We start from the raw sequence: 10,552 nt of genomic DNA on the forward strand, positions 1-10,552 counted from the left end.
ATCGTTAGTCGTTACATGTAAGTGTTGTTTTGAAACCTTTAGGTTAACGATCTTGTTAAATGTTGTTAACCCAATATTTATAATATCAAATGAGATTTTAAATTATTATATTATCATGATATTATCATGTATGAATATCTCTTAATATGATATATATACATTAAATGTCTTTACAACGATAATCGTTACATATATGTCTCGTTTAAAAATCATTAAGTTAGTAGTCTTGTTTTTACATATGTAGTTCATTGTTAATATACTTAATGATATGTTTACTTATCATAGTATCATTTTAACTATATATATATATCCATATATATGTCGTCATATAGTTTTTACAAGTTTTAACGTTCGTGAATCACCGGTCAACTTGGGTGGTCAATTGTCTATATGAAACATATTTCAATTAATCAAGTCTTAACAAGTTTGATTTCTTAACATGTTGGAAACATTTAATCATGTAAATATCAATCTTAATTAATATATATAAACATGGAAAAGTTCGGGTCACTACACATTACAACAAGCATTAGGAACTCGTCTAGCCATGAGTACTGCCTATCATCCACAAACTGATGGGCAGAGCGAAAGGACGATACAAACGCTTGAAGACATGCTACGAACATGTGTTATTGATTTCGGAAACAGTTGGGATCGACATCTACCGTTAGCAGAATTTTCCTACAACAACAGCTACCATTCAAGCATTGAGATGGCGCCGTTTGAAGCATTTTATGGTAGAAAGTGCAGGTCTCTGATTTGTTGGAGTGAAGTGGGGGATAGACAGATTACGGGTCCGGAGATAATACAAGAAACTACCGAGAAGATCATCCAAATTCAATAACGGTTGAAAATCGCCCAAAGTCGACAAAAGAGCTACGCTGACATTAAAAGAAAAGATATAGAATTTGAAATTGGAGAGATGGTCATGCTTAAAGTTGCACCTTGGAAAGGCGTTGTTCGATTTGGTAAACGAGGGAAATTAAATCCAAGGTATATTGGACCATTCAAGATTATTGATCGTGTCGGACCAGTAGCTTACCGACTTGAGTTACCTCAACAACTCGCGGCTGTACATAACACTTTCCACGTCTCGAATTTGAAGAAATGTTTTGCTAAAGAAGATCTCACTATTCTGTTAGATGAAATCCAAATCAACGAAAAACTTCAATTCATCGAAGAACCCGTCGAAATAATGGATCGTGAGGTTAAAAGACTTAAGCAAAACAAGATACCAATTGGTAAGGTTCGATGGAATGCTCATAGAGGACCTGAGTTCACCTGGGAACGAGAAGATCAGATGAAGAAGAAATACCCGCATTTATTTCCAGAAGATACGTCAACACCTCCAACTGCTTAAAATTTCGGGAAGAAATTTATTTAACTGGTAGGTACTGTAGTGACCCGAACTTTTCCATGTTTATATATATATTAAATGAAATTGTTATTTACATGATTAAGTGTTTCCAACATATTAAGCAATCAAACTTGTTAAGACTTTATTAATTGAAATAGGTTTCATATAGACAATTGACCACCCAAGTTGACCAGGTGATTCACGAACGTTAAAACTTGTAAAAACTATATGATGACATATATATGGTTATATATATAGTTAACATGATATTATGATAAGTATACATATCATTAAGTATATTAATAATGAACTACATATGTAAAAACAAGACTACTAACTTAATGATTTTGAAACGAGACATATATGTAACGATTATCGTTGTAACGACATTTAATGTATATATATATCATATTAAGAGATATTCGTACATCATAATATCATGAAAATATAATAATTTAAAATCTCATTTGATATTATAAACATTGGGTTAACAACATTTAACAAGATCGTTAACCTAAAGGTTTCAAAACAACACTTACATGTAACGGCTAACGATGACTTAACGACTCAGTTAAAATGTATATACATGTAGTGTTTTAATATGTATTCATACACTTTTGAAAGACTTCAAGACACTTATCAAAATACTTCTACTTAACAAAAATGCTTACAATTACATCCTCGTTCAGTTTCATCAACAATTCTACTCGTATGCATCCGTATTCGTACTCGTACAATACACAGCTTTTAGATGTATGTACTCTTGGTATATACACTCCAATGATCAGCTCTTAGCAGCCCATGTGAGTCACCTAACATATGTGGGAACCATCATTTGGCAACTAGCATGAAATATCTCATAAAATTACAAAAATATGAGTAATCATTCATGACTTATTTACATGAAAACAAAATTACATATCCTTTATATCTAATCCATACAACAACGACCAAAAACACCTACAAACACTTTCATTCTTCAATTTTATTCATTTAATTGATCTCTCTCAAGTTCTATCTTCAAGTTCTAAGTGTTCTTCATAAATTTCAAAAGTTCTAGTTTCATAAAATCAAGAATACTTTCAAGTTTGCGAGCTCACTTCCAATCTTGTAAGGTGATCATCCAACCTCAAGAAATCTTTGTTTCTTACAGTAAGTTATCATTCTAATACAAGGTAATAATCATATTCAAACTTTGGTTCAATTTCTATAACTATAACAATCTTATTTCAAGTGATGATCTTACTTGAACTTGTTTTCGTGTCATGATTCTGCTTCAAGAACTTCGAGCCATCCAAGGATCCATTGAAGCTAGATCTACTTTTCTCTTTTCCAGTAGGTTTATCCAAGGAACTTAAGGTAGTAATGATGTTCATAACATCATTCAATTCATACATATAAAGCTATCTTATTCGAAGGTTTAAACTTGTAATCACTAGAACATAGTTTAGTTAATTCTAAACTTGTTCGCAAATAAAAGTTAATCCTTCTAACTTGACTTTTAAAATCAACTAAACACATGTTCTATATCTATATGATATGCTAACTTAATGATTTAAAACCTGGAAACACGAAAAACACCGTAAAACGGGATTTACGCCGTCGTAGTAACACCGCGGGCTGTTTTGGGTTAGTTAATTAAAAACTATGATAAACTTTGATTTAAAAGTTGTTATTCTGGGAAAATGTTTTTTATTATGAACATGAAACTATATCCAAAAATTATGGTTAAACTCAAAGTGGAAGTATGTTTTCTAAAATGGTCATCTAGACGTCGTTCTTTCGACTGAAATGACTACCTTTACAAAAACGACTTGTAACTTATTTTTCCGACTATAAACCTATACTTTTTCTGTTTAGATTCATAAAATAGAGTTCAATATGAAACCATAGCAATTTGATTCACTCAAAACGGATTTAAAATGAAGAAGTTATGGGTAAAACAAGATTGGATAATTTTTCTCATTTTAGCTACGTGAAAATTGGTAACAAATCTATTCCAACCATAACTTAATCAACTTGTATTGTATATTATGTAATCTTGAGATACCATAGACACGTATACAATGTTTCGACCTATCATGTCGACACATCTATATATATTTCGGAACAACCATAGACACTCTATATGTGAATGTTGGAGTTAGCTATACAGGGTTGAGGTTGATTCCAAAATATATATAGTTTGAGTTGTGATCAATACTGAGATACGTATACACTGGGTCGTGGATTGATTCAAGATAATATTTATCGATTTATTTATGTACATCTAACTGTGGACAACTAGTTGTAGGTTACTAACGAGGACAGCTGACTTAATAAACTTAAAACATCAAAATATATTAAAAGTGTTGTAAATATATTTTGAACATACTTTGATATATATGTATATATTGTTATAGGTTCGTGAATCAACCAGTGGCCAAGTCTTACTTCCCGACGAAGTAAAAATCTGTGAAAGTGAGTTATAGTCCCACTTTTAAAATCTAATATTTTTGGGATGAGAATACATGCAGATTTTATAAATGATTTACAAAATAGACACAAGTACGTGAAACTACATTCTATGGTTGAATTATCGAAATCGAATATGCCCTTTTTTATTAAGTCTGGTAATCTAAGAATTAGGGAACAGACACCCTAATTGACGCGAATCCTAAAGATAGATCTATTGGGCCTAACAAACCCCATCCAAAGTACCGGATGCTTTAGTACTTCGAAATTTATATCATATCCGAAGGGTGTCCCGGAATGATGGGGATATTCTTATATATGCATCTTGTTAATGTCGGTTACCAGGTGTTCACCATATGAATGATTTTTATCTCTATGTATGGGATGTATATTGAAATATGAAATCTTGTGGTCTATTGTTACGATTTGATATATATAGGTTAAACCTATAACTCACCAACATTTTTGTTGACGTTTAAAGCATGTTTATTCTCAGGTGAATACTAAGAGCTTCCGCTGTTGCATACAAAAATAATGACAAGATTTGGAGTCCATGTTTGTATGATATTGTGTAAAAACTGCATTCAAGAAACTGATTTCGATGTAACATATTTGTATTGTAAACCATTATGTAATGGTCGTATGTAAACAGGATATTTTAGATTATCATTATTTGATAATCTACGTAAAGCTTTTTAAACCTTTATTTATGAAATAAAGGTTATGGTTTGTTTTAAAAATGAATGCAGTCTTTGAAAAACGTCTCATATAGAGGTCAAAACCTCGCAACGAAATCAATTAATATGGAACGTTTTTAATCAATAAGAACGGGGCATTTCACAAAAGATATGAAGATTCAAGCTAGAAAGCTTGAATCTTCCATGTTCTTGAAAGATTCATGCTTGAATCAACAAGATATAAGTAAGATCAAAGCTAAAAGGAACTTTGATCTCCATAAGAATGATGATGATGTACACGAAATTGATGAAGAAAAGAGGAAGAAAAAGAAAACTTACAAGTAAGGAAAGAAAGAAAGAACAAGTGTGTATAAAATTCAAATGAGAGTAAGTGTTAAATGAATGGGATTAGGCTAGTATTTATAGGCATAATTTGACTTGGATTGATGACATGGAGGCCATAGTGGCCAAAATTTTTGAGGGGGAGAGGGGGAGACACCATGTTGCTTTTTGATTAGTAGTTGTCTAAAGTGTGTCCTTTTGCTATAATCACATGTGACAATTAGATAAACCTTATCCATTATGCTAGTATGACTCATTAATTAATTTCTTTATTATTTATTTATTATTATGGGCCACTAGTAATAATACTTGGGCTAATTAATTGGGTCACTAGCTAGAGTAGGGTGGGCTTGAGCCCAACAAGGTAGAAAGTCCAACAAGACTAACTATTGGGCTTTAGCAATTAAATAAATAAAATTTAGCATCCAAAGGCCCAAGTAATTATTATTATAAGATAATAATTAATATTTCGCTGTCCAAATATTCCGGTTCCGACAAAAGTTAAACGTGCGCGCAGTCCGCGGTTTATTCGTAACGGCAAGTAACACAAACGGTTATAAAGCATCCGGTGGACAAGTTAAGCATTCCACACACACCAAGGCACATTTTAAAGTATATATGAATATAAAACATGTGTGCCAAGATTTCGGAGTAATAAAGTAACACAGTACGCACAATTACGCAGTTTCGCAAAAATACAAGGCATAAAAGCAAGTCAAAAAAGTCGGGTCGTTACAGTTTGCCCAGTCCAACATCCCACGAAAATTTCAAGTCCAGAAGTTTATCATGTTTTGCCATCAATATTTGGCAGTTTATCGTTGTATAGAGATAAAGTGAGCTGCAAAATAAAGTTCTGGTTTTGACACTCATGTTATTTGTTTATATTGTAGACTGCAAATGCAAATATTTTGGATAGAGATGGTATTGTCCCTAGATAAAAGATTCTTTCTATAAGCTTTAGGAGCACTCGGGTCTTCACGAGCTGATGAAGACGCTATTACTACCAAAATTGATTCAAATATGCCGGCATATATAATCTATGAAACGACCCTCAATTCGGCCCTAAGAGATGCACGAACCGCATGTCCGTCACAACCCGAGAGAAAATCTTCCCTCACAAGCTAAAGCAATTGACTAACCGGGTATCTTCAGGTTTCAACTAAAAACCATAGTGAGAGATCTTAGTTATCTATACTATAAGCTTATAAGGGACACACAATTTCATTCTCTGTCCAATGTGAGACGGGTTGTTACTAACTCCTCCACTTTAATTCCTAACGTCCTCGTCATGCCGAAACATAATCTCAAGATCACCCATTTCCACTGCCGATGTGGGATTGGCCTAAATTCGCCATCCTTGATGAGGTTTGCCCCACCATCCCGACCTGCACATGAGTGACTCTGTTCCAAATAGTTGTTGGGCTCAATACAGAAGCTATGTTAGGATCAGTATTTAAGTTGTTTAGTATTGTTTCAAAGTATATATATTATCATTGACGTTGCATCTACTCGATGATGATATGGTGGCCCATGTTGGAGACTTTTGTTTAGCTAGATTTCTTGGTATAGGTTCAAACCATAATAGATCAATTAGGGTTAGAGGAACATTTTGTTACGAACTTTTAGGTGAAGTTCTTGTATTTCATATGCTCCAATAAAATGTGCATAATAGTATAATTTTTAAATAATGCTGAGTTGATTAGAATCATTCGACACGAAAAATTCTAAACTAAGAACAAGATGCATTACAGTAAACCTATTATTGGTGTTAGTTGATTAGACGACTTGGTCTTCCATTTTGCAAGTTAACTGAAGATGAGACGTTTTCTAATAGCATGTGATTAGAAGACTTGTGGTGCATATTTTAAGTCTTAGAATGCATGGACAGATGTTTTTGTGTACTTCAAAATTGTCACTTTCAAATTTGTAGGTTAATGTGGAAAAATAGTACTGTAGTAGTTGTCTTCTTAAAGTCTTGTGGTGCATATTTTAAGGCTTAGAATACATGGACAGATGTTTTTGTGACCTTTAAAAATTGTCACTTCAAGTTTGTAACTTAATGTGGAAATATAGCAGAATGCAACAAACGTTGTCTTGGATTGATAAAATATAAAAGCAAACAACATGAGGATAGAAAGCTAATACAAACTTATCTTTGTGATCAATTATTTTTGATCAAATCCAAAAATGAACTCAAGGAAACCAATATCTTGCTTACTAGTAAAATTCTCTCATATTATTACTTTCATGTTTTCTGGTTTCATTATTATATTTCTTGTGACTGCCACCACCATCTCGGCTTCCAATGACGGAAACGAGACCGATCACTTGGCGTTGTTATCGTTCTATAAGATGATCACACGAGATCCGTATGGAGTTTTAACCTCATGGAACACTTCCTTGCATTTTTGTGACTGGAGTGGTGTTTCATGTGGAAAACGGCATAGAAAGTGATTGCTCTACAACTGATTTTGAAAGGTCTAGAAGGTTCTTTGTCTCCTCATGTAGGAAATCTTACATTCCTGCGTCGAATTCTACTTGAAAACAACAGTTTTCAAGGAACCATCCCTCAAGAGCTGGGTCGTTTATCCAGACTGCGCGTCCTTGTTCTTCAGCTAATCCAATTTAACGGAGTCATTCCAACTAACTTGTCTCGTTGTTCCAATCTTGAACAACTTTTCCTTGATACAAACCATCTAGTCGGAAGCATACCTAAGGAGGTTAGTTTGCTCTTGAAACTTTCTCGGCTTGCACTTCAAGATAATAATTTAACTGGTGGAATCCGATCTTCTTTGGGGAATATCACATCGATGCAAATAATCTCAGTTTCATCAAATCCTTTGGGTGGGAATATTCCGGACACCTTAGGCAGATTGAAAAGTTTAAGACTTTTTAAGGCTGGAGATTGTAATTATATGGAACAATCCCTCGTTCCCTTTATAACCTCTCGTTTCTAACTACTTTGTATTTGGTTACGAATCAACTTAGTGGTACTTTTCCACCCGACATAGGTGCAACGCTCCCAAATCTTGTTTCCCTTCAATTAAGGGAGAACCAACTTGGTGGATTTCTTCCATCCTCGATATCTAATTGTTCCAAGTTAAGGATTCTTGAAATCCGCAACAATAGTTTCAGAGGGAAGCTGAGTATTGACTTTGGAAAACTAAGTGATATTTCTTCAATAAACTTAGGTAATACCAATCTCCATGGACGCGCAGAAGCTGGTGAAATGAAGTTTATCGATTCGTTGAAAAACTGCAGCAAATTGGTTAATTTTGGTATTTTTAATTGCAAGTTTGAAGGAGTTCTTCCAGGATCCATTGGTAATCTTTTGAATCAAATCGAATACTTAGATGTATCAGGGAATATGTTTTCTGGAAACATCCCTTCAGAGATAATCAATCTGGTTGGATTAAGCATGTTAGAATTATCAAGAAATCAATTCACAGGAAAAATACCTTCTATTATTGGTAACCTTCAAAATCTACAATATCTTAGTCTATACCAAAACCAACTTTCAGGGTCGATCCCAGATACAATCAGAAACTTATCAATATTAGGCACTCTGTATTTAGATTCCAATGCACTCGAAGGCCATATTCCATCACGCCTGGGGAACTGTCGTCAATTATCAGAATTGTTCCTTTCTGACAACAAACTTAGCGGCAACATACCGAAAGAAATTTTACAACTATCATCGCTAACGATAACATTAAGTCTTTTTCATAACAATTTGTCTGGTTCAGTTCCTGGAGATGTTGGAGACTTCAAGATGTTGACTAATCTGGATTTATCTTATAATCGTTTATCGGGTAACATACCTCATAGTCTCGGTGGTTGCATTAGCCTTACATTGTTAAACCTCAAGGGAAACTTATTTCAAGGCATGATACCATCGTCGTTAAGTTCTCTGAGAGGACTCGAAACGCTTGATCTTTCTTATAATAATTTATCGGGCAACATTTCACACTTTTTGAACAGTTCTTGTTTTTGTTATACTTGAACCTGTCCTATAATGATTTTGAGGGTGAAGTACCGATAGTAGGAGTGTTTGCTAATTCAAGTGCATTCTCGATTTTGGGCAATAGTAGGCTTTGTGGTGGCTTAGTTGAACTCGGGTTACCCAAATGCAAGTTGACGAAGAAACATAATGGAAAAAAGTTTCCTCTTTTTGTGATATTCATTTTGAGTGTGTCCGGACTCATCAGCATATTTAGTTTCATGTACCTTTGTTATAAAAGGAAAAATGAATACCAAGTGCCACAATCATCATCGATAAATGGGCGATTCTTGAAAGTTTCATACGGTCAGCTTCTGAAAGCTACCAATGGCTTCTCGGAAGCCAACTTAATCAGGAATGGTGGGTTTAGTTCTGTTTATAAAGGAACATTTAATGAAGATGACAAATTGGTTGCAGTCAAAGTATTACATCTTCAAAACCGAGGAGCGGATAGAAGCTTTACTGCTGAGTGCGAAGTATGGCGGAGTATTCGACATCGCAATTTGTTGAAGATAATAACCTCATGTTCTGGTGTTGACTTTCAAGGCAATGATTTCAAAGCTTTGATTTACGAGTTCATGCCCAATGGAAGTTTACATGATTCGCTCCATACAAGTGAAAGTTATACATCTAGACTCAACCTTGTTCAAAGAATAAATATTCTCATCAATATCGCATATGCACTTGATTATCTTCACAATCATTGCATACCAAGCATTGTTCATGGTGACTTGAAGCCTAGCAACATTCTACTTGATGAAGATATGGTAGCCCATGTTGGAGACTTTGGTCTAGCTCGATTTCTTGGAACAGATTTAAGCTTAAATAGTTCATCTATCATCAAAGGAACAATTGGTTATGCACCTCCAGGTAAATTGATGTACTCCTATACATACTTAATTTAATACACTATTATTCTATTGTAATTGCTTATAACTTGCAGAGTATGGTCTTGGAAATGAGATGACTATCAGTGGGGATATCTATAGTTACGGAATATTATTATTGGAAGTGATGACCGGGAAAAAGCCGACAGATGACATATTTAAGGAAGGTGTTAGCCTTCATAAGTTTGCTTACATGGCCTTACCAGATCATGTAAATGATATTATCAATGGCGAACTTTTAAATCTTCATCATGAGGATTATGTCAATGTGAGAAGTAGGCTTTCAAATGCAAAGATTATAGAGGAATGTGTGGCTTTAACTGTGAAGATCGGAGTATCATGCTCTGTTGATTCCCCATCTCAACGGATGAATATCAAAAATGTTGTCCATGAGTTGCAACATATTCTGGATGCAATTCAACGTACTTGAGGTGCCCTGTTTTATCTTTCTTAATGATATGTAGATTATCACTAAATGGTTTGACTTGATCATTGTATGTGTGTTTTAGCTTTTCAGGTAGAATACCAAGATTGCATTCAAGAACTGAAAGTAAATGCCAAGTAGAAGATGATGTGTATTAGACGCGCATTATATTTACTGTCAAAGATGTTGAATATATGGTTTGATTTCATGGTGATGTAATATATTTATATGAGTTTGGTTTTGTAGCAATTTAAGAAGTATCACATTGTCTTGTTTGATTTCATAGGTGATATAATATACATAAATAAAAAATAAGTATCCTAGGATTGACGTTTTTTCATGGAGAAAGTTAATATTAGGGATGACAACGTGTGGAAAAATTCCGCGACATGGAAGTATCTGTATCCATCA

At 34.0% G+C, this 10,552-nt stretch overlaps 1 pseudogene; it reads left to right on the forward strand.

The window, feature by feature from the left end:
- The first annotated feature begins 7,077 nt into the window (after window positions 1–7,077).
- LOC139863244 (uncharacterized) lies at window positions 7,078–10,299 on the forward strand (annotated as a pseudogene).
- Window positions 10,300–10,552: the final 253 nt, after the last annotated feature.

Source organism: Rutidosis leptorrhynchoides, chromosome 8 (assembly GCF_046630445.1).
Source record: "Rutidosis leptorrhynchoides isolate AG116_Rl617_1_P2 chromosome 8, CSIRO_AGI_Rlap_v1, whole genome shotgun sequence".
Lineage (NCBI taxonomy): Eukaryota > Viridiplantae > Streptophyta > Magnoliopsida > Asterales > Asteraceae > Rutidosis > Rutidosis leptorrhynchoides.